Source organism: Rhinolophus ferrumequinum, chromosome 13, assembly GCF_004115265.2.
Source record: "Rhinolophus ferrumequinum isolate MPI-CBG mRhiFer1 chromosome 13, mRhiFer1_v1.p, whole genome shotgun sequence".
NCBI classification, from domain to species: domain Eukaryota; kingdom Metazoa; phylum Chordata; class Mammalia; order Chiroptera; family Rhinolophidae; genus Rhinolophus; species Rhinolophus ferrumequinum.
Genome location: NC_046296.1, coordinates 29848451 through 29874552, shown reverse-complemented (window position 1 = coordinate 29874552; position 26102 = coordinate 29848451). Strand labels below are relative to the sequence as shown.

The 26102-nt window shown below is 40.0% G+C and overlaps 1 long non-coding RNA gene across 1 annotated transcript in view; it reads left to right on the top strand.

Annotated features, from left to right (window-relative positions):
* The window catches only part of LOC117032718 (uncharacterized), a 339217-nt gene that overhangs the window by 158654 nt on the left and 154461 nt on the right, over positions 1-26102 (top strand). Inside the window, exon 2 of the long non-coding RNA XR_004424796.1 lies at positions 5913-6121. This is a non-coding gene — a long non-coding RNA (uncharacterized LOC117032718). The remainder of the gene's footprint in view (positions 1-5912; positions 6122-26102) is intronic.

The following is a 26102-nucleotide window of genomic DNA, read 5'->3' as shown; positions in this document are numbered from 1 at the left end:
CCATAACTCGGAGCAAGGATCCTGTTTGGATGACCTTCTGTCCAGGGTAGAATTCACAGAATCACAGGAGGTGGGAAATGAATTCCTCAGTATTTACACAGTCACCAGAGGCAAACCTGAATGAATTAAATGTTCTGCCCAGTTTTGGTAATGGTTCTATTAATTACATTGTTTTCTACTTAAGACGTGTTTCCTGTTCAGGAAAGAGAGGAAGGAAGGGGAGGAGAAAATTGAAAGTACCTCTTGGATTGCTGTGTGACTTCGGGCAAATCACTGACACTCTGAGCTCTAGACTCATCATCTGTTAAATGGGGGTAATAGACCAACAGCATCTCCATTATAGGGGCATTGTGAGGATCAAATGAGATAATGTACATGCGAGAGCTTAGTAAACAGTAAGTCACTGTGCATTATGCCGTTGGTGTGGGCTAAGGCTTTATTTACTTCAACCTGAGCGTCATATGATGAGAGAGACCAGGCTCTAGCTTTCCGGATGCTTCTACGGAAAGGGCCTCATTGTGTTTGGACTGTATTTATTGAACGCATTTGAATGAGCGATCATTCTAAGAGCAGAGAGCCATTCAATTTGATTTCACAATGGGGTGATGGGTGAGGCTGGAAACTACATTCTCAAATGCATTATCCAGAACACAGGAAACAAAATCACTTTTTAAAAGTGACTCATCTTTAATATCTCACAGCAGTTTTGAAATACTTCATTCATTCATGTTTATAGCAAACTCTTAATTGAGAATGTCATAAACTGCTTTGCAGAGAGAGGCAATCGCGACCTGGAAAATTAAGTGGAGTAATTTGCAAATAGGCTTTTGTCTGGCTGGAGGTTTTAGCTTATTCATGATGTGCCTTTAGGTTATGTTAGCAACACATATCCCACCCCTCTGGCAGTATGTATTTTGGGTGGCCAATATATGCTGAAAAATGAAAAAAAGTTTCCCATATGTTGCTTTTTTTCTGGTCTACATTATAAAGTCTTTCTAATGCTTTTATTCTCAAAAACAAACACTGATCATGTTCGTCATTCTTCAAGACCCTTCGTCTTCTCACTTCATCTGTCTACTGTCTATCCAACTTAGTTTCTATGTGGGCCATACAAATGTGATGTGAATGAATGAGCTTTGAGCTCACTTCCAGCCCTTCTCCGCGAAGCCAACCTTGACCCAAGTTAAGAGCGAGTACACTTTTCTCTTGATTTCTTTACAAATTTCTGTAAATTTGTAAATTTTACAAATTACATTTGTAAATTCTCCATAATTTACCACTTTAGAAAATATATTATTTCCCTTTGCTTTTAAAAAGTTCTTGTTTCTCCTCCTCCTTAGCCCAAGTTACGTAACGAGTGCAGACTTCTAAGTCAGATGAACTTAGATGAAACCCCTAGCTCTGCCATTTTCTACTTTTCACACCAGGGGCACTCGGGGATGACGATAATAACTAAATCATAGGGTTATTGAAAGATGTAAAAGAGACAGCTTACATGAAGTATAAAGCACATAATAAGAGCTCATTGAATTCTTGTACAAAGACTAATTCATTGATTTCTTCCAGAGACAAAGCTTTCTCTTTAAGATAAGAAGGAAGAGAAAGAACTCTTTATATACGTATAAGGTGAGGAGGAAGAGAAAGAACTCTATATGTATATAACTATATATAAGTATATATAACTATATAACTATACCTATAACTAACTATATATATATAGTTATATATAACTAAAGGCACATTTCTCCAACTTCCTCTCCTCCCCAATTTATGACCCCTTAAACTATTGAAAATCCTGTGACTTTTCACTCAATTTTAGTTTTGCAGCTTCATCAAAGGTTCATTAGTTTCAATTTAATCCTTTTAACAAACATTAATTGAGCTCCTATTATGTGCTAGATATTGTGCTAGACACAATCAAGAAAGTGTCTATTAACTTCCAGAATCCCTATCTGCAGAGTTTTGAAATACTTTTTAAGCCACAGATCTATATAATACTTCTCCCTTCCTCCCCCCGTGTACATAAACCATCTTAAAAAAATTAAGCTTGAGAATGGGGAAGAAGTATCTATGGAGAGAATCCAGTGGGTTATAGCTTTCTAGATCACTTTCTACAGGCAAAACACCTAGGATTCTGTTTGTGTAAGGTATAAGCCATGTCCCACATTTCATCCTGTGACATTAACTTATTTTTGTACATGAGGCACTGTGCCTTACTTTACATCATTTGAGCCCTTTTGCTTTTATTTTATTAAATGGAGATCCACCATTTTAACTCATAATTTTGTTTTCCCCATTTTATTTTTCCACATGCAATTCATTTTGTTATAAAACAGTTGATTCAAAAGCAGTATATAGCTCGCCTAACAGTATTAACAGTCCACTGCCAAAGATTTCTGACTAATTTATCTTTTGAAAGGACAGAGCATTCATAAAGTTTTCTAACTAGAATAAAGCAGCTTGTTTAGACTTAAAAGACAAAGACAAAACAACTTTGCATTGATGATTCCAAAAGGTCAATAATTGCCTGTCTCTTCCCACTTGTAGTAACAAATAGCCAACAGATTCTTATTGACTTTGGTAGTTTTACAGAACTTTCAAGTTGAGAAATACTGTCTAGTCGCTTATTCCTCAAATTGAGGTCTATAGACCAACAGCATCTGCATAACGTGGGAACTTGTTAGGAATGCAAAATCTCAGGCCCACTCCAGGCCAATTAAGTCAGAATTTGTATCTTAACACAATTCTCCAGTGATTTGTCAGCTCCATAAAGTTTTTGAAGTACCACTCTAGTTCACCTCCACCTCTGTCCTCCTTTTAGGAGATGAAAAAGTTCAAAGTCAGAGTTAGTGCAGAGCCATGACTGGAATCGTAGCTCCCTGATGCCAAGTTCACTACTCTCTTCTGTCCTCAGGGCTCCCTCAGTGGCTCCCTAACTCTTAGGGTGGAAAGAAGGAAGTAGCTGTTGCCTAGTTGCTCAGTGCAGGTCTGGCCTTGTCTTGCCTTACTTTCCTGGTTGATGTTCAGTGGCCTAGAAAAGTAGACTTTAAGTTTAGAGAATGACTTTCACGTTAACCCCCATTCCTCTGGTGTGGGAAGCCATTTGGCTTATCATCCTATATTCCAGAAAGCCTCCTAAATAAGAATGACTCTTTAATGAGGCCAGGACCCTTTTATTGCCATTTATTTACATTTGTCAGCGTCTATGATAGGAATTTTACCATCTGACATTCTTTCTCCATCTCACAGCTCATGATTGTGTAGTGTATCTCCACTCATACAAGGAGGATTGAAAAGGCTGAGCCAAACCCTGTTAACAAAACAGTCCCCTGAAGGGCTATCACATTGCTCAGTGGTAATATCATCCCTATGCATTTTATCTTGTACATGAAATCTGGGCTAATTATCATTTTCTCATACAGTACATTTTAGACCATTGTGTTTTTGTGTCCCTGCCTAGTTCATTAAGCAGGGTTTTACAGCTCCTCCAGTAACAGGATTGCTATTGACACTTTCATTAGACCGATAATTCAAATGCTTGTCTGCCTTCCAAATGGAAGCCTCTCAGCCCAGAACCACAATCTGGCCACCAACCGTATGTTGGCTTTTAGGACTGTCATAAACTCATCATCACATTCAAGTTCTTGAAGGGTCAAAATCTGCTTTCTTGGTGAACTGTCTCCATCCAACAAACAGTCAATGTGTTCTCCAAGAATAGTCAGCCAAGCTTTCTCTGTAGCTCTCTGAAAACTCTTCCAGACAGTTCTCAGTATGTACAACTGTAACACAAATCATTATTATCTGTATTTAAATATTAATTCCCTCATTCATTCATTCATTCATTCATTCATTCTCTTATTTCGTCTTTTAAGACCAAACATACCCAATATTATGGCAGATGCTGTAATGACTTAAAGATGAAGGATATGGTCTCTGTCTTGGAGTATTTTATAGTTTAGTAGATGTGTATATAAATCATTAAATGATTACATGGAATATAAAGTATTTGACCATTAGGTTGCCAGCAATTAGAATGGCTGTAATTGTAGATTGCTGTGCTCTACCTAATGGCTATTTTCTCACCCATGGTTCAAATGGAAATAGCCTCAACTGACGTAAATAAAACTACATGTATGTATGAAATAGATCACAGACTATAACTGAGGAACAGCTGAAATGCAGTTTCCCAAAATGATTCCGATGGGCAATAGAGAAAAGGTGAGGCTGGATCAGAAACAGCCATCGCTCTAGTGATCATGAAAAATAATCTTTGCTCTTTTATTTTTCTCTCTGACAAAGTTCAAGAAAAGGTTCAATGAAAATATTTTATTAAATGTATAGTAAAGCTTTTTAGGAGTGCCTTGTAAACAACAAAAAATTCTGCTTTTAACTTTTTTATATATATAAATTTTATTGGGGAATATTGGGGAACAGTGTGTTTCTCCAGGGCCCATCAACTCCAAGTCTTTGTCCTTCAACCTAGTTGTGGAGGGCGCAGCTCAGCTCCAAGTCCAGTCACCGTTTTGAATCTTAGTTGCAGGGGGCGCAGCCCACCATCCCATGTGGGAATTGAACCGGCAACCTTGTTGTTGAGAGGTTGCGCTCTAACAAGCTTGTTGTCTTCAATCTAGTTGTGGAGGGCGCAGCTCGCTGGCCCATCAAACCGGCAACCCTGTTGTTCAAAGCTCGAGCTCTAACCAACTGAGCCATCCGGCCGCCTCTGCTTTTAACTTTTGAGGAAGTAACTGCTTACCTTGTGCCTTAGTGAAGAAGCAGGAAATCTGAGCGGACCTGTGTAGCGTCAGTGTGCAACTGAGGTTTTCAACTATTAAAAATTGCTTTTAGCTATTTAGCTGAACATACAATCACAGACCATATATTTCAATGTACAGTTAATTGTGTTTGATTTAAAACATTGCTAATTGGTGCTTTGCTTTTGCTTTCTGGGCAAATCATAGAAGGAAAAAAAATATTTTGGGATGGTTTTTACACTTCCTGGTGTCTTTGCCTTTAAGAAGAAAAGAAAGAGGGGAAGAAATGGAAAAGACAAAAGTATAATCTTCAAGTCCTTTCTTGGTTCTTACCCTTACCTGAGCACACACGTTGGATTACCTCCTCATTTGGTTTCTTCCAACCAATCTCGTAGCTGGATTCCTGAAATAGAAAGGTCCTCTGCTGGAATGGAGTCAGACTATGGAGCAGAAAAAGGATGCAAAGCTGGACTCTATTGCTGATTGGGATAATATGGCTTCATTTTGCAGTAATACTGCTGTGGTGTTAGAAAATGAGTTCAGCTTTCTTCCCAGTGCATTTCGTTCCACTGTGTGTGCCTTCATAAACATGTCCAATTGCATGATGGAGGTCAACGACAATGTAGAGTTTAGAAATTGTTGCTTGGAAATCACACTCACTTAAATACCTGAATCTGTCCATCAGCCATGCCATAGTTTATTCCAAGCCTGTGCAGACGAGTGATTTGCAATCTCCTTGCTTTTCATTTCAAGTAGCATCACTCACTTTAAGCCAGATATTCAGGCCTCTTCAGGAAACTCTGGGGTGAAGGACAAGTAAGAAGAAGCTTATTGAATCTTTCACAACTGTGGCCGGCTACATCTATTCCATCAAACTTGGTACATCTTTCTCTGGTATTTTATTTTAAAATCACACATTCTTCCTTTCATGTGACAAATAATAGGGATTTTTGCCACATAATTTCATGATCCCTTCAGCTCTTCTGTGGTTCTGTACATTTAATTGATCACTCTCCAGGTTGAAAGCTGGGCATAATGTTTATTTTTGCAAAGTCTTCCCCTTGGAGTTATCTTCTCTCATCATAAGCTCAGGTTGCATAACTAAATTCTAAATTCTGTTTTTTTGTTTGTTTGTTTTGTTTTTTTTCCTTTCACTCATAGGGCCTTACCAATTTGGGCCTCTTCCAGAGCTGAAAACCAATTACAAATAAGAAACAGATTTCACTACTCGACTTGAAAGCCACATAAAAACAACAACAACAACAACAACAACAACAACAACAACGACAAAAATAAGGGGATCCTCAAAATAATTGAAAAAGATTTCCACCAAAACGTAGATGCAGTGTGAATGGCAGGATATCAAGGAGGTAAGAGCTAAATTTCTAATGAAAACATGTTTGCTGTGTGGTCAGGTAATATAGGAAATATGCTTCTAGGCTAAAGTTAGCGTCTTTCTCAACTGAGGGTCAGGGCAGGAAAGAGCATTTTTAATTAGCAAAACGTACTGGATGATCGACTCTCTTCTTTCCCTGGGTCTGTCTAGAAATATTGCAGAATGCTGGATTCTTTCTAAAGACATCATTTTGGAGGAGGGGGTGGGCTTCGTAAAGGAAACAATTTCCACAATAAACACTTGTGGGGACATTTGGCAGTGTTTGTGCTTCAGAAATTGTGGAACGTCATCATCTTGAAGACCTATCTCCAAAATGACAAGGGACAAAGATACAATGAAACTCTTAAACCCTGTTTGTCTTGATGTTAGGGGAAAAAAGAAAAGACAAAAAGTGGGGTGGGCTCCCTAGAATATACAAAGATCATCTGAGGTAGGCATCTGCCATTTTAGCTTTCGCTGGTATAAAAGGGGGGAAATATATATACATATATATAAACGGATGAATGGAGTGGTGTCTGTTTTTTTCTCTTTTCTGGCGTATTAAATAGTTTCGTGGCTTCATCCATTCTGTCCTGATGGGAAGCATCTATAGGTTGCCAGATTTGTTGCTTGGGCTTTTGTGACACAGACTCTGCAGAATAGGGAAAGGATAGAAGGCAAAAAAACCACGGTGACCTAGTGTCATGAGGAAAGCAATGAGCTTGGAACATAGTGATGAAACACATGCAGTCCCCCAGAGGAAAAAGGGCAGAAGTGGGTAGAGTGTGGTACCTGAGGTGTGAATGTGAGAGACTGTATTTGAGTGAGATGTAGCATGAGTATTCAAGGAGTTGGTGGGAGTGATTTTGAGATGGGTGATGGAGCTTGAAAAGTGAGCATATGAGCTCCCAGAATGAGCTACTACTTGAGAAAGGCAAGATCCAGAAAATAAGAGAAGATGGGAGACATTAATAGTAATTGCCATGGACCGTATTCTTGAATCTCCTTTATTTCTAAAATGAATGAGTGAAGGGTGGAATCCCCTAATTTTAAATCAAATGTAACTTTGGGTCTGAACTCATGGGTGCAGTCTTTGATATGATTTCATCCATAAAGCAAATATCCCACTGGCTATCTTGGCAATGGGATTACTTTTTAAATAAATCATAATGTCTTCTTCATGCCCAAGCCTCAGTTCACACACTGGATATTCAGGTCTCTTCATATGGCCTAGTTTGAAAACAGCAGATCTGAGAAGCAGGTGTCCTGAGCTTCAGCCCTGGGGGAACCACTAACTAGTTGCATTACCCTACATCATTCATCTAAGGTAATGATGTGCACTAGTTATGAACACAGGACTCTGGAGTCATATGGAGTTTGTAAAAATTACTTAATCTTCATTAGGCATTATCTCCTGTATCTATAATGTTGAGGCATTAGAAGCATCTCCCTCATGGGGCTTTTTAATAAGATAATGTATGTGAAGCTGCAGTGATGAGTTCAATAAATATTAGCCACTGTTGTTATAGTTACTATTGTTATTTTTAGTGGTGGCGGCATTGCCGTCCGTGGCCCTCAGTTTCCTCATCTGTAAAATGAGAAGATGCAATAAAATTTTCTCTACGTTACCTTCAAGTTCTAAAAATAATTTCTGTAATTCCTGATTTTAGGAAAACCTACCACAAGAAACAAGCAATAGTCAATGAAAGAATTCTTTTTGCCCTCAATCTCTTAGAAATATTTGGGTTCTTTTAAAATGCCACCCCCTGGAGAGGGCCCAAGATTTCACTGAACCTGTGCTTCACCAACTTCAGTTATCTAGCTCAGCACGACTTACATTCTTACTGAGTAAGAAAAAAGAGTTGGAGTTCTCTTTCTATGTATAAACTAAACTCCACTTAAACTATTTATGATTTACCCTCTAAGTATGGAAACACTAGTTAGTAGTTCTGCCTTTTCCTAAGAACACAGATAGCCTAAAAAGTATTTTTTCCTTTTTCTTTCTTTCTTCCGCTCGTCGTCCTCCTTCTTTTAAAGATTCCACAACCCTGGTATGAAACAGACCATTTCTTTCAAAAATGTTTAAGCTTTTTCTTCTTTTTACTCGATTTGCTTGGTAGTCTCTTGCCCACAGAAATGCAATCCCGATAGAGTTGTTGTTTGGTCCTAGAATATATCACAGTCCCTAAATACATGAAATTAAAAAAAGAAAAAAAAAAAAAGAAATCAACATTGTTCTGAAGGGAAGGTAGTTAAAATTCAGAAAGAGAGATTCTTTAATTAACTTAATAAAATTACTAATGGAAGCATTTTAACTGCTAAATTTAATTTACTTGTCAAGATATCAGGCTACAAAGAGGAGGGGAGAGTAGGAACTCTGCTTTCCATTATGATGTACTCTATTATAGAATAAATTTGCTTAAAATGAAATATATCACCAAAAGCCATCAATGACATCTTAATTTGGAACAGCCAGTTGAAAAGTAATTAGACTATGAAGCAATCAGTTCTAGTAAATCAGTGTTTCCCTTTACATAAACATACTTTTTTTTTCTTTTACTATTTATATACAGGGAAGACTTTCAGGTAGAAAGAAGGCAGGCAAAGATGATTCTTTTTGCTGTCGGTGTTTTTACTTTACATTACCAGACTGTCAAAACAAAATGTTTTATGATGGGATTAAAAAAATGTATAAACATCTGATTTGATTTAGTGTTTATATTTATATGTTGAACTGAGGAGAGTTTGCTTATCATAGGGGTTTAAAAGATTTACATTTGTCTGCTTCTTACTTCCAAAATGCTTTCCAGATCCACCGGCAGCCCTGAGACCTTACCTCAAAGAATAGGCTCAAAAATCAAATGAGAGCGCTGCTTTTCTCTGCAGCATCCCTCGTTATATAAATAAAGGTGGAGAGTGTGATTGCTAATGAACGTGGATGGGGATGGAGATGGGAGTGGTGAAAATTATCCTTTTGTTCAGTGTCTGACAATTTACCACTAGGAATTTCTCAAAATGTTACTGACCTTCCTAGAAGTGTGTGTGTTTGTTTATTATTATGAAAGCTAATAAGGGGGATGGATGAAAAAGAAAATAATTTATATTTCATCTGATTTTGAAAAGTTAACACTATTTAGCTAAGAGGTATCAAAAACCCAACTTTCAAACTACTATGTGCTAGGAAGTCCTTTCAGATGTATCTTTTCTGATCACCTCAGTATGTCTCTGCAGAAGACATTTTCGTCTTCAATTTACAGACATGAAAATTGAGCCCAGAGAGGTTAAGTGACTCGTGGAGATTGCAAAGGTAGTGAGTGGGAGAACTGGGGCTAGAATGAGGGCTTCTGGGCTCCTGATACCTTTCCTACAACATCTGCTCCTGATGATGGAATCCCATCTGTTATATATGGAGGGGAAGAGGTGTGAGAATAACTGAGGCGATATCAATCACTCAGCAAAATATTTATTAAGGACTTCCTTCAGATATTAGGGGAGTCACCATTGTCACCAGCCCTGAAAAATCAGAAAGGATGATGAATTATGCCAAAGACAACATTAGCTCAGAAGATGGAGACTGCCTTGCAATGTCATGCTTGTGGTGGTGTGTATTATTCTCTAGTGGCAGAGAATGGCATGAGAAAGGAAGATAAAGGACAGTTTGATAGAGAGCAAAATAAGCGAGACCTTGTTATAAAGGGAGAAACATGGTGAAGCCTCTGAAGTTCTAGGATCTGCCAGCATGCAAATCACTTCACAGTATGCAAATGACCTCACCCTAATAGAGTAAATCATTTTCATTCTCTCCCCTGCCTATTTAGAAATGTGATCATTGATAACAACACTACAAGGTACTATTCCTAGTTGAAAAACACATTGGGAGGAAATCTAATATGTATGAAGCCATGGGAGTAAGTATTAACATGCATAATTGTAGATAGGTGTGAAGTAGCCTAAGACAATATAATTAAAGTGCAAAAGCTTCTGTTGCACAGTCAGAGTGAGAGAACTGAGCAAGGCCTTTCTGCCTCTGGAATTCTAGTAAAAATGCAGTCTGTCATCCCCAACGGCTGTTCAAGATCTGTGTATAACAGGACAATTGCCCTGGGAGTGGAGAAGGCAGGAACTATATAAAAATAGACAGAACAACTTAAAGTTAGCAAAGAAAAGATAAGGAGCACAAAAGTGGGAAATGAGATATTGCTAGTAAAGGAGGTTAGATGAAGGAAGGAGGTCTTTTATAAATGTATAAAGGAAAAAAAAAATGACCCTCAAGAGAAAAAAGACCAGTGAATAAATGAAAAGAGGAAGGCATGAAATTAATGATGACTGAGATATTGACCTCCTGATTTAAGTCAGTTTTTAAGAGAAAAATGAGAAGAAAATGTGGACAGATGGAAGGGAATAATAACTTTTAAAAATAGGTATCCACAAAGTGGATGAGGGGAAATTTAGGAAAAACATTAAACATTGTGGCATATACAGGTAGTAAATTTCAAATAATATGCTTCCTAGGGAGTTAGATGCCCTGCCTACTAGCTAGACACAGATATGGAAGAACAATACAAACTACAATGCCCTCAAAACAAATATGTTTCATGTAACAATAGAATAATAGTTGGGACAGGTTAGGAGAGCAAACACAGACTGGCTCTCAATGTTGTGTAAATTTTAGACATATTTAGTTATGCCTATGTGGCAATTGCAATTTTTAGAAAATTGGGGAAAACTTTCATCTTTTATTCAGAGAGAAAATAAATAAACTCAGCACCCCATACAACTTAATATGTATCGTGGATAGTTTAAAAGTGTAAGAGAGACTGTCGTTTTCCCATAGGAGAAAATTGTAAAAATGATGTAGTCCCTAAAACATTATGTCTTGTAAGTGTGAAAATGTTGATTAAAATAATAAATAAAATTGGAAAATTAAAAGTACACAGACAAAAATCATCTGATAGGAAGTTTTAGATTCTAGTAAAAATTACACGTTAAATCCTCAAATCTAACTAGTTAATGGGAAGCTACTAGCTATTTGGGAATAATCATTTAGGGAAGTTGCTGTTGATCCTAGGCAATGCATTGTGGGATAAATACACAACTCTCAGTGTTGGAATTTTACAGAGAGTGATTGATTGGAAGTGAATTCTTAAGGGATGATCGTGTCTTAGAATATTTGCCCCTGAACAGTTTCCTTGGCATTCCTACCGGATGGGCTGTCTTAGTTGACAGATTGTAGTCAGTGGCTTCTTGGATTCTCTTTCTTATATTCAGTGTCCTCTTTTCTCCTCACATGTTGCTCTTCAATAACTAAAATCTTCTGGGATTTTTGGTATATCACTCCATTGATGAACTGTATCCACACTCTGCAGGCACCCTGCAGCGCCTGCCCTCAAGCCCCTTATACTCATAAGTCAAATGTGTGGTTCATTGCCAAGTCTGCACCATAGTAAGGAAAGAGCAGAGGAGTCTGAAGTCATATGGAAATACCTGTAGCAGAGATGAGACTGGGCCTCCTCCCTAAAGAATGCATGGAATTTAGACACAGGGCACAATGTGTAGACAAAACGTTCCAGAGTCTGCAGCAATTAAACCAAAGGTCTAGAGGCTGAGCAATGTGTCTGCACAAGGGGCTGGAAAATGATCTATTTTCTGGTGGAGCAGATTCTTAAAAGGCAGCAGGTGCAGCTGTGATGTGCTAGGATGGTTTGTGATATGAAGATCTGGACACAATCACAGCTCTGATACTTGGGAAAGTTATTTTATCTCTGTAGTGCTCATAGTCTCCGTTTGTAAAACGGGGTCCGTTACGTGCCCACAAGGCTGTCCTGCTAGTTGCCAGCCAGTACTAGAGTCCTGTGGTTGAGGCAACTCTATGGTCAGCTCTCTGCTTTTCACCTAACCCTCTGCATCGCTTTCACTGGAGTTCTATTCCTCAACAGTCACTTTGGTGCCTGAGAGGCATTTGACTCCCTGGCATATTGCAATTAAGCCATTTTGTATTACTAATGTATTGTTTAATATTCCTTCTGAGGTTTTCTTTTTAAATTTTAATATTTTTATTAAATATATAGCTAACGTACAATATTATGTTAGCTTCAGGTATACACCATAATTATTCAACATTTATATACCTAAAGAATTGATCACCATGATAAGTCCAGCAACCATCTGATACTGTACCATGTTATCCCAATAATATTGATTACATTCCTTATGCTGTACATTACATCCCCATGACTTATTTGTTTTATACCTAGAAATTTGGACCTTTTATTCCCCTTTACCTTTTCCCCCCTTTTAAAAATTTTCAATTACACTTGACATTCAATAATGTTTTATATTAATTTCAGGTGTACAGCATAGTGGTTAGACATTTATATAATTTAAGAGATGATCCCCCTGACTAGTCTAATACCCACCTGGCACTATACATAGTCATTACCATATCACTGACTATATTCCCTATGCTTTACTTTACATCCCCATGACTATTTTGTAACTCCCATGTTTCCCTGAAAATAAGACCTAGCCAGCCAATCAACTCGAACACGTCTTTTGGAGCAAAAATTAATATAAGACCCTGTCTTATTTTACTATAATATAAGACTGGGTCTTATGATATGATATGATATGATATGATATGATATGATATGATATGATACGATATGATACCAGGTCTTATATTAATTTTTGCTCCGAAAGACACATTTGAGCTGATTGTCCAGCTAGGTCTTATTTTGGGGGAAGCAGGGTACCAATTTGTACTTCTTATCCCTTTACTTTTTTTGCTCTTCCCCCAACCCCCCTCCCATCTATCACCCCAATAAACCTAGTATCCATCTGACACCATACATAATTATTATAGTATTATTGACTATATTCATTGTTCTATACCCTACATCCCCATGACTACTCTGTAACAACCAATTTGTACTTAATCCCATTTTTCACCCACCCCCTTAATCTCCTCCCATCTGGCACCCATGAAAATATTCTCTGTATCCATGAGTGTGTTTCTGTTTTGTTGGTTTATTTTGTTCTTTAGATTCTACATGTAAGTGAAATCACATTGCATCTGTCTTTCTCTGTCTGATATACTCCACTCAGGACAACACCCTCCAGGTCCATCCATGCCACTGCAGATGGCAAGAACGCATTCCCTTCCATGGCTGAGCAATATTGCACTGTGTATATGTACCACCTCTTCTTTATCTATTCGTGATGGACACCTAGGCTGCCTCCACATCTTGGCCATTGTAAACAATGCTGCAATGAACATATGGATGCACATGTCCCTTCAAAGTAATATTTTGGGTTTCTTCAGATAAATACCCTGAAGTGGGATTACTGGGTCCTTCACTGTCTCTTCTTATAGCCTTTGTTTTAAAGTCTATTTCGTCTGGTATAAGAATTGCTACCCCAGATTTTCTTCTTATTTCATTTCCATTTTCGTGAAATATCTTTTTCCATCCCTTTACTTTATGTCTGTGTGTCTTTCAGTCGGAAGTGGGTGTCTTGTAGGCAGCATATGTAAGAACTTTGTTTTCTTATCCATTCAGCCATCTTGTGTTTTGATTGGAGCATTTAATCTATTTGCATTGAAAGTGATTGTTGATAGATATGTAGCTATTGCTATTTTATTATTCATAATTTTTATTGTATTTTATTTTTTTCTGTCTTAAAGAGGTCCCTCTAACATTCCTTATAATACTGGTTTGATGGTGAGGAACTCTTTTAGCTCTTTCTTGTCTGAGAAGCTCTTTATCTGTCCTTTGATTTTAAATGATAGCCTTGCTGGGTAGAAAAATCTTGGTTGTAGGTCTTTGCTTTACATCACGTTGAATATTTTGTGCCAATTCCCTTCTGGCCTGCAAAGTTTCTGTTGAGAAACAGAAGTTTCTGTCTGGTTAGCTGACAGTTTTATGGGAACTCCCTTATAAGTTACTAGGTGCCTTTCTCTTGCTGTTTTTAGGATTCTCTCTTTGTCTCTAACCTTTGCCATTTTAATTATATTGTGTCTACATATGGGCCTGTTTGGGTTCATCCTATTTGCACTTCCTGGACTTGCATGTCTATTTCTTCAAATAGGTCCTTCATCTCTTGCTTTCTCTCTTCTCTGGTATTCCTATGATGCAAATGTGAGTATGCTTGATGTTGTCCCAAAGGCCCCTTAAACTCTCCTCATTTTTTTTTGGATTCTTGTTTTCTTTTTGTTGTTCTAATTGGGTGTTTTCTGCTACCATTTCTTCTAAATCACCGATTAAATCCTCTGTTTAAGCTAATCGAGTGTTGATTCCCTCTAATATATTCTTCATTTCATTTATTGTATTCTTTATATCTTACTGATTCATTTTCATGTTTTCTATCTCCATTTTTATGTTTCCTATCTCTTTGTTGAAATTCTCTCTGAGATTATTGAGCATCCTTATAACCAGTGTTTGGAATGTTACAGCTGATAGATTGCTTGTCTCCATTTTGTTTAGTTCTTTTCTTGGAGCTTTGTTCTGTTCTTTTATTTAGGAAGTATTTCTTTGGCTACCTACCTATGTTTGTTTCTGTATAGGGCTGCTATGCCTTCTGATCTTAGTAGCGTGGCCTTATGTAGTAGGTGTCCTGTGGGACCCAGTGGTGCAGTCTCCCTGTTCACCAGAGACAGGTTCTCCAGGTATGTCCCTTGAGTGGATTGTGTGTGCCCTTCTATTGTAGTTGAGACTTGATTGCTGTTTGAACAGCAGTGGAAGGGATTGACCCCTCAGGCTGACTGGTTGTGAGGACTGGCTGTGACTTCAGTAGAGGAGCTGTTGTGCAGGGGCTGACCCTACAGAACAGGGTTTGCTTTAACGGGCCTCTGGTGCCTGTCCAGTCGCCCTTTGGGTGTGTCATTCTTGGAGGTGGCTGGGTGATGCTCTGTCCCAGTCTGAAGCTGGCCACTGGTCCTGCCAACCCCACGGCCTCCTGAGAGGGGACCTGCTGAAGGCCAAATTCAGCCACAGTGTGTGCCCTTCTCGCAGCCACTTTGCATAAGCCACAAAGCAATCCAGAGATGGTTGCCACCTACACTGTGCTTGGAGGTACTTCAAAAGGCCAAGCTGCAAACCAATGCCAACTGTTGCTAGTGCCAGGCTTAGGGCAGCTCAGCCAGAGGTACAGGACATGCTGATGCCAGATGCTGCTTGTTTGGGTTTTGTGAACCTTTGAGAGATTTTAGGAGTGTCTGTAGCATGAGCCAAAGCTGGCCATTTATACAAAAAAGCCACTGGAAGTGGCTTGGTTGTGCCTGAAAGTTGGTTGGGACATGGTCTCAAGGAATCACTAGGGCAAGGCGAATAACAAGTAATAGCCAGTTTGATGGAGACTCTGATATGGTATCTGCCTGCATCTGCCTGCAGGGAGGGGGAGGACTCAACCAAGAAACAATGGCTTCCACCAGCTCCTCCATCTGGGAGAAAGCTGCCCCTTCAGCCGTCATCCTGTAGCTAGACAATTTAGTTCCTCCCATATGTCCCTGGTGCCTCTCGAGCTGCTGCCCCAGTGCTGGAACTCAGAGAGTGAGTCCATAAGTGTGAAAGTTCATGCATGGTCCCTTTAAGAGGAGTGCCTGGGAGTGCAGCTGCCCTCCATCTCACTTAGTCACAAGGTCTGCTGGTTTTCACAGCTAGAGGTTATGGGGACTTCTTTCCCCAGCACTGAAACCCTGGGTTGGGGAGGAGCTGGGACTCCTCACTCCTTGGGGTGGTGGTGGGGGGACATCCGCAGCCAATATATTCCTCCTTATCTTTAATGGTCACACAAGGGTGTGGGACCAGCCCATTCTGCATCTCTGCCCCTCCTGCCAGTATCAAAATGACTTCTTCTGTATGTTCGTAGTTGTAGGGCTTCAGTTCAGCTAGACTTCAGGTGATTATCAATAATGGTTGTTTTGTTGTTTAGTTTTAATTGATGTAGTCCTGAGAAGAGGTGAGCACAGCGTTACCTGGAAATTAAACTTTTAAACAAGCACAAAACCATGAAAAATTAAGTAATAAACACAAAAACAATAAAGATTCAGATACCTGCAAATAGTGATTAATCAATCTCTAGGTATTAGGAAAATCTTTTATTTATATAATAATATAATATTTATATTTATCCTATAAATTATATTTATATGTGAGTATATATTTACATCTAAGAATAATTATTAATTTATTTTGTAAATTATTTTATTAATTGATAAAACCTTGTCAGTTTTAATAAATAGGTGAATTACAAACAAAATTAGAAATGGGAGTATGAATTTTAGACTATGAATTTTAATTTCAGGGACAATTAAAATTATGAAAGTTGTGCAAAGTTATATTCCAATAAGTTTGAAAACCTCAGTGAAATGAAAATATATAAATTATATATTTATATATAATACAAATATACAATATGTATATTTGGGAATATATAAATTAACCAAAATTGCTTGAGAATAATTAGAAAGCGATAGCCAAAGATGATATTAACTCAATAGCTAACTAAATAACATTTTAAGAAATGATTATTCAAGGTATTCTAAAACCAGTCCTGGGGCTTTCAAAGGCCAGTTAATTTTAAATTGGTCCTAAATATAGAAAAATATTGAACACTACCTAATTTTATGATGCTAACATGACTCTGATACAAAAAAAAAAAAACAGAGAGACAGAAATATAAGACAATTTAAAAAAATCTACAGATCTCCTCCACTTATAAATATAGATACAAAAATATGCAATAAAAAGATTTAACAGTTCATAACATGAATAGGCTTCTCATCATGGTGGGTAGGCTCAGTGTGCATTTGAGAAGGAGGTGAGGAGGTCATTGCATTTTTTATTCTTTATCAGAAGGGGACTCACTCCTAGAAAAGTGGCAGGCAGGTGGAATAGCTTCATCAATTCTGTGACAGAATAGAAGATCACAGAAACGATTATACAGAATGTGTTTTCAGGAAATGATTTGATTCTGGATATATTTGCTTGAATATAGGGACTGAGGTGAAAGTCATGAAATAGTCAAGCTTTATTTTTTTATTGCTTCTACTATTTTTAAAGTTAGCATTCACTTCAAGGAGCAATCATAAAGCAGTGTTCTGTATTAAATTTCTAATATAGACGGTTCATGTGCTATAAACACTGTGTGTGGTTCAAAGAGGTGAAATTAATTGTTACTTACTATAAACCTTATGTACACTGGGCACCTCTGTGGTATTAGTGATCTGACCAGTTCTCTTTCCACCCTCTGTCATACCCATTTCAAAAATCTCTCCCCTCCCCCTTTTCTCTTATTCTCTTTCTTTTTCCTTTTCTCTCCCCTCACTCTCCAATCTCTCTCATTCTTTTTAGTTTGGGGGGAGTTTGGCAAACAGGGCCTTTGTCAAGAGAAACTTGAATGGCACCCTCTTAGAGAGGAAAAAGCTGCCTTTACGTGCCATTCTTAATTTATGGGTAAAAGCTGCTACTGTACCTGTGTGAGGTTCCCATGAGAGTTTCACTAAATATGTCTCTGCCAATACCAATGACCGAAAGAGACCTTCCATTAACTTCTGAATTAGCCAAATGGGACAGAGCTTAATCTAATATGTGTTATTTCATTTTCTAGGTTACTTGTTTTAAAGGAAATAAAGTATACTCATAGGCTGTCTAAAACCATCCTGGGAGATGTGCATGGAAAGACTCCATCTAAACAGCATTGGTTTCTGAGAAAGCTGGGTGCGTGCCTGAGGGCCCAATTTTGCTTGGTGGATGGCTTTCTCACAGTAGGCAATGCAAACCCCTAACTCCAAAGAGCTTTGAGAGCAATTGCACACCAGTGAATATGATGAGTGCTTGTGCTGGAGTTTTAAGATGCTATGGATAAAGGGGCTTTTTGCCTCTGCTGATATCTCTGCCAATGCCTCCTTGAATTCTGCTTGGAGGTAGCTTTCCTCACAGTGGCCAGAATCTCTTCTCTTTGTCCTGGTATGACCAACGCTATGAGCAGTATAACCATCAGCAGAAACAGATTGGAAACTAATGGACTGGAGCCAAAGGCTTCTGAGGAGGCAGCGTGGTACAGTGGAAAGAGAACCAAACCCGCTGCCAGGAGCCTGAGTTTCTTTCTCAGCTCAGGCGTTAACTAGGTGGGTAACCTTGGACAGAACTCCCTCTGTGCCTCAGGATTTTTATCTGTCAAATGAGAATAGTAATATTTGCTCTGTATATGTCCCAGGATTATTATATTCATCAAATGAGGTCATGAATATGAAAGTATTTGCAAACAATGGAGCACTATATACACTCGAATTATTTTGAGTGTGTTAGGGCATCCGGAGTGGTCCAACAGGTTACTGAGATCTTGTAGGTATCTTGGCAATGTCTTCCTGACTCTCTAGGATATTTATGAAAGCAAAATTTGCTAAACAGAGCTACATACATGCAGCTCTTTCTCTTTTTATAGCCATCCTTCACAACTGCCAACCCTATTCATGGGATTTCAGAATGTGCCAAGGTTAGAAGACTCAGACATGGGGTGTGAGCCATAACTTCTAAATCAGTTCTGGAAGGTTGCCAGACCATCAGTTTAGAAAAGTGATTTGAGTGTCTTCCTAAGGACAAAGAATTACTTAGAGAGTATATCTTTCAAGAACATGTTATTGAAACTTAGAAAAAGGAGTTTTCAAACCTGAGAACACTAGTATTAAAAGCACTCTACACCAATTACAGCATATTTGCTTGGATTTCAATGAGGGGGGGATACCCTTTTCATTATTTGCAAGCTTCAAGAACATTAGAAACACTTCACTGAAGACAATGTAATATCCAAATCTGAAGTAGGCTGTTGTTTGTCCATTTAATCCACTTTCTTGCTTTTATCTTCTTCATGAAGGCAGAAGAGCACTTATAGATTTTTAGAATGCACAATGTACCCTGAGTAGGCAGTGTACTTTTGGATAGTTAGTGCCCTTTGTCCCCTGGGAAAAAACATGTTATATTGTACTTCCCCTTCCCTGGGTTTCCATGCAGGTGCTGTGTCGGAATAGGAGCTGTGAGAAGGACAGGGTTAGACCCCTGAGCCCTTAGCACTGAAAGGTCTAGTCATATCCAAGTGCTTCATGATCATTCTACATGCTTCCCAGGGAGCTTTCTTAAGGCCATGGATAAAGAATGGGGATGAAAAACAAAGAAGTCTGAGGGAACCTTATGTTCAGAGGTGCCCAGGATTTTTAAGATCTGTGTCCACAAGGTGTTGACGACCTTCAACTAATGCAAGGGCTTTCAGCACTTTCGTATCCTTTATCCAGAGGGTGGTCATTGGACAGAGAGAGAATATCCACTTTTTCCTGGTAGCTTCCCTGTGTGGGTTTGAAATGAGATTGGGGAACCTAGAAGGCACTGGTGAGTCCTTGGATGTCCATCTACCCATTGAACGTTAGCCTTTCCTCCCATGCCAACCACAAGAGCCCAGTCTGCACAGGCCTTTCCTTAGACTTCTGTTTTTCTTCACTTCTCTGTGGGGAAGACTCCCCTACTTTAATGGGTCCTGACAATCTGTCATCTCCACAGAATGCTCCGTGAAGCCTCCCTGTTTTATTATGCCAGTCTCCCGGGCCTTACATGTGACAGTGGTCACCAGGCCCCATCTCCGTGTGGGTGTTCCCATCTTCCTCAGCAACACTTGACTCTGAGTCTGTTGATCCTAAGGCTTCTGGATCCCACCGTCCAGAGTGGCACCTCCGAGACCACAATGTGACTGAGCACTCAGGCCCCTGAGTCTCCCTTCTCTCCAGTTCTCTTCTCTTACTGAAGGCCTGATCTGCATTTAATTCTGCCTCGCTATCACAGTTTCTGTGACTTTAAGCCAATTACTTCATGCCCCTCCAGGGAGACATCTCCTTGTCTTCTTAGGCAGGGAAGTATAACTGCTATAACACAGAGATTCCCTGATTATAATGACTGAAGCACAGTGAGGTCGAGAGTCCAAGTTGGTTTCCAGTCAGCAGGGAGGGGCTGCTATTCCACAGAGCCATTTGAAGACTTCCGCTGACAGAAACATGTGGTTTCCAAGGTCACAGGGCATCAAGGATTCAGTCACTAGAAGGAGAAAGGACACACGGGGAACCTGCACTGTCTTCTTAGAGGCCCTGGCCCAGAAATCACACTTCTTTCTTCTTCTCAGTCTATTGACAAACTAGTCATAAATCTATGCAGAGGACGGGAGGGCTAAGAAAACCACTTCCAGCAACAACTCCAAAGTGTGGTAGTAGAACAGGAATTGTGGTGTACAGCTGCCTCTGTCACACACAGCATCTCTGCCTAGGTTACTATTAAATGTAGTAGTTACCAGCGTGGGCCAATTTGGAATTCTCTTCTGCCACTTACTACTTTCATGATCATGAACAAGTAAACAATCTGGGCTTCAATTTCTTCATCTTTAAATGGAGACAGTTCAGTACTTACCCGATGGCATTCTTGTGAGGACCAAATGAGTGAAGTGGCAGAGGGTTTAGGACACTATATAGCACCTGTTACCACTCAACACCTGTTAGTGGTTCTTAGCTCTCAGTCAACCCACTTTAAGTTCCTGCTAAAGCTCAAGATTGAGGCTTATGATAGAATAGGGGATTTGATTCCCTTTTTGATGACTTTTAAAACAAGACGCTCTATAATGCATGGTGCCTTTAATAACAGCAGCACGCTCTTTCTGAGGCCCTGAACAGTCTCTAATTCTAAATGCAGATTCAAGGCGAGAGACAGAGAGAAAGATGGGGAGGGAAGGAGAGAGGGAGGAAGAGAGGGAGCTGGAGAGAGACAGACTCTCACTGGCCGGCTTGGACCTTTCTTGGAACTGTGCTGCCGTGGAAGCTCTTTCTTCTGTCTTGTTCTTTCCCCCTCTTCTTCACAAGGTCAGACCTGCACAATGGTCTGAAGGCTCTCTCTGCCCTTCTTCCTCCGTAGCCAATCCCCTACTAAATCTTGCACACATTTAATCCCATTTTGGCATCTGCTTCTCAGAAAACCCAAACTAGCACACTAAACAATAATTCCATATGTATGTACTCAACATAAAATGAAGTTCTCCCTAGTTGTCTTTACTTAACCCCAAGACACCCTCTCCCCAGTTTTGTGTAACTTTACTTGCCATGTTTTCCCGAAAATAAGACCTAGCTGGACAATCAGCTCTAATGTGTCTTTTGGAGCAAAAACTAATATAAGACCCGGTATTATATTATATTATATTATATCATATCATATTATATTATCATATAAAATCCGTTCTTATATTATAGTAAAATAAGACCGGGTCTTATGTATTAATTTTTGCTCTAAAAGACGCAGTAGAGCTGATTGTCCGGCTAGGTCTTATTTTCGGGGAAACACTGTAAAATAAAGCCCATGCAGACATTTCATTTATGTGGGCAGTGGCTAGTTTCCTATTTTACTTAGTGCTTCCTTCTTCAGAGTACAGCCTGTAAGACATGTGCAAAGAAGGTGGAAAACCCTGTCATACCGCTGGACTTGATACTTTTGGACCATAAAACATGCCAGCTTGAGTCAGACAGGGCTCTCGACAGGGCAACAAAAGGACAGGGTAGAGGAGCTCCTGCTGACTCCTGTGTGACAAGATGTTTCGTGCAATGGCAAGTGAGTGTGTGCCTGGCACTGTGACAGGCGCTGAGACTCCCTAGACAAAGGCCCACTCCCTTCTGCAGAGTGCTCACAGGCTGGCCAGAGATGGACAGTTACATGGGTAGCTATAATTTCTCTTGGTTGGTGAGAGTAAGTTCTGGGTGCTGAGGAAGTACAGGAGAGAGCCCTTCATGAAGAGGGAGCACATCCTAGGAGAGCTGAAAGCTGAGCTGTGTTTCAGAAGTGAAGTCAGAGTTGCCCAGAGGCCTAAGGGAGAGAAAATGCACTACCGGTGAAAAAGCAGGTGGTGTGTACCTTTGAGGGCACCACAGAATGGGGACCGTCTAGTCATTTCCCCTGGGCGGCCGGTGTGTCACGTGGGGGTCTGGAAGGTGGCCAGAAGCCAATAGTTAGTGCTGTTAGTGAGAAATGTAAAAACCGCTATAATATGGTGGGATCGGTCCATTATCAGGGCTCATACAGCATAAGGCTGTGGCCACCTTGTTCTGAAAATGCATTCATTGAGAGTCAAGGGTTGGGGTACAGTGCAGGGTGTGTGGGCAGACGCTAAGTAACATCCTGGGATTTGTTAATGATTTCATATTCATCTAATCATGAATTTATTCATATGTCCCTGTAGCCTTTATCATTCTATATAGAAGTGTCTTGTTTCAGGGTCTCCCCCGCCCCCATTCTTCCTTTTTTTCTGTCCTCATATTACCTTCTTTCTGCTTAGTTGACCTTCCTCCTGGTTGAGCTGTGAACAGATGGGTTCCAGCTTTGGTGCCCCCCCTGAGGGTGTGAGAGGCTCTTTGCTCTGTCTGTGCTTCCCTCAGGCCAGCTACAGCGACCACATTTGACCACCACCCTCTGAACCCTTGTCTTTCGGTGGAAGGTGGGCTATGTGGCTACATGACCCCAGATAACATCCTATTTCCACTCGTGGACACAGTCCCCTTTCCTCTCTCACTACACCTGAGAACAGCTGGCCCCCATATCCCAGTTCTAGAAAATGTCCTACAATCTGTGGTTCCATGGAGCAGCTAAGAGTTTCTAGTTGCCTGTTCCTACCTAATGATATTAGGTGCATTTCTGGCTCCTTCCTCTTGTGCTTTTTGGGTAAGTTGACCCAAAACAGCTTTTAAAGGTCCTCTGTACGAATTTGCTGCTCTCAGAGTTCCCCAAACAGCGGGCTCAAATCCTTCAAGTTAAATCAACCTCATTAGGCCAACCCGGAAGCAGGAAAAGCTCTGTTTACCCGTCAAAAAATAGTTTACAGTGACATGCTTTTAAAATAGCATGCACCTTATATATAAAAGTATCGCTTCACTTCCGTTCAGCTTTCCCAGGAATGTAAGTATTGTGTAAAACAAGACACACCTGTTTAGTTTCCCAAGGCTCCAGGTCCTGTTACATCTACTGCTGCTTCGTTCTTCCGCTACTGAAAATAAATGTGTGAAAGACGTGCCACACATGGGGATATTTTATTTTAAACTAATTGGACACATGTAATTTTAATTTGGGTTATGATCCAAGTGAAGCTGTAAGTGAACTCTTATTTTAAGCCAAATCTATCTCTCTAAGTGGCCCCGCCAAATTTTTTTCTGTCATTGAAGAGCATGCTCCTTCTCACCCTTTTAGATTCTGCTAGCACAGATATTCTTTAAAAAACAGGTAGGCTTCTCCGGCTATGTGGTTCTTCTTTGTCTGCCTGGTGCTGTTAAAGGGCAAAGGGCATTTGCAAGCATTGGTCTTCACATAATGCTACCACCTTGCTCTAGCTTCTTCCATCACCACATGAAAGTTGCGGTTAAAAAAACACACATCAAAGAGCGAGTCCCATTGAAAAGGCGCGGGCTGCCTGCTGAGCTGGCATTCAGAACCAGGGCTTTTGTTTCAGTGGCGACTCTGACTCTCCTACACGAGTTTCCTGTTAACTCTGGTGTGGGTTCCGACTTGCTCTTGATGATATTGGAGTGTGTGTTTGTGGCACTCACTTTTAATCAGTGCATCTGAGTTTCTGAAGTAAGAACTTCTTTCTCCAGCAGGTTGAAACTTTTGAATGGAAACATCCTGTTTGGCTAGATTTGAACTTAGTTCAGGGGTACAGTTTTAAATCTGGGTCTGCAAACTCCACCACATATTTCAGGAAGGAAGGTTTTCCTCCCCCCTCCCCCTTTATTGACAGTTTGATAAGTATGTTCATCTTTTGGAAAGAGTTGCTTCCTTGAAGGTGATTTATGTGGGAACTCTGCCAAGAGACAGGTCTCTGGCTGTTTGCATCCAACTTGGTTCTCCCTGTCTTGCTCCCCCACCCAACCACCCCATTCTGCCTGCCGAGTAGTGTGAGGCATTAACTCACAGCTACTGATGCCACTCAACTCCTGTGGGCATCTGCTGCGAGTCCAAGGCTGGGCTGGAGTGGGCACTGTATGGGACACGCAGAGACTACAAGTCTCCGTGAATGTCACAGGTATCTCTTCTCAAATGGCCCAGCCAGCCACAGCTGGTTAGCAGGATGCTCACTGGCTGTATCTCTGCCAATGGGCCGCCATTTGTCCAGATTTTCTAACCACCATTTGCTTAAGTGGCAGCCAGAACCCACCTTAGGTCCAACTGTGAACAACACAAAACATGCCTTCCCCAAACTTGCTGTTGGTCCTCTGTTGCTCTTTTCTTCACTCGATATCCAAACAAGTTCTCAATTTTAGAGCTTCAGGGTGTTCAGTGCTGAGCTTAGCTTCTCTTTTGCTTTTCACAGAAAAGTCTTGGCTCTACAGAAAGCCATTTCCTGGTTCCCAGCCCCTCCCTACCTTATGCTTCCATTCTTAACACTTTTTTGTTTTTTAAATCTATAGAACATTTACTAAGAATTAAAGGTTAATTTAAGGAAAGAAGTTTACTGCTAGAATGTCTTTGAAATCCATCCATTCTATTTCAACACTCTCCTTTGACAGATGAGGGAGATGACTTTTAGGGTGATTCTGATTTTTGACCAAGGTAGTTTGGTGCCGAGCCAGAATTAGAACCCAGGTTTCCCTGAGTCGTCCTCGTGTGCATTTTCTTTTATATTACCATGCACAAAATATTTTCTACCTTTGAGGCTTTTACATTTTGTACAGAATCAAAGTCTAAATTCATGTTCAACGATAGAATTGATCAAACCCTGTAAATGAACTTTAGGCATAAGCCATGGGATGGAGACTTTGTGTGCTTGTATATGCAATGGTATCTTCAAAATGCTGGAGACTGAAATTGCAGAGTATACGTGGGCTTCTTGCTGTGTCCCCAAGTGGTGGCACCCCTGGTGCTTCCTCTCTTTCTGCAGCAGGGGTCACAAGGTTTTGCTATGCTAGTTAAACTCTGTTGTCTTTCATGAGAGGTTGAAATCAGAACTAGCTTCTATCTGCAGTGATTCTTATGCCTCATGAGAAAATTCAGGAGCATGCTCCTGAATAAATATGAGAGGGCATGAAGTTCTCCAGAAAACCTGAAGTTGGCTCCACCATATCAGGTTGCTCCAAGTACATGCAAAACTTTTATGAGATTTCCACAAAAAAATTTCACCGTCTAAATCTCATTTGGATGTCTTTCCTTATCGATTCTACCAAAAACCTCATTCCCTTAGTGACATCTCCATGAAACAACATATTTTTACTTTTGGGTAGCAGTTCTAACAACAATGGCTGGTTTCTACCTATGACAGAGAAAGTATTATTATAATGTTGTTGTGTCCGGTCACTCCCGGGCCATGAAAGAATTCACGAATCCAATAGAAATATAGAAGATTTCTTAAAGTAAGGGGAGGGTCGCCTGGGCAGTGTCTGCTAGAAACTACTGCAAACTACTGTGTCCAGTCTTTGGTCTCAAGTTTTACGTTTCCCTGTAGTTGGGGATGGGGAAAGGTGCTATAAAGCTGCTTATCACAACCTTTGCGTATGTCATGTAGATTTAAGTTGGAGCCAGGAAAGTGGATCCCATACAGGTGCAAAACCTTTCCCAAGTCCTAGGGCCAGCACTGCGCCTAAGTAAATAGAAACATTGAAACTGGTCTGCATAGTAAATGTATAGGAAGCAGAATCATTAAGAGGCAAAGAAAAAAAGCTTTCAAAAAGTCCCAAGCTAAATTACCTTGTCAAATCAAATTATACTAGAGATTCAAACCTCAAAATAGAAGACTTAGTGCCACCATTATAATCCCCTGTCTTAACAAATGTAAGCTGGATTTACAGCCTACCTTGTGGAAAGACATGCTGCTTTCTTGAGAGATGGTGTTCCTTTGAAATTTTTGTTGCTATTCTGAAGGTGAATTGTGCACATAATGATCTTTCTATTCATTCATATAATGCTCTATTAATTTATAAA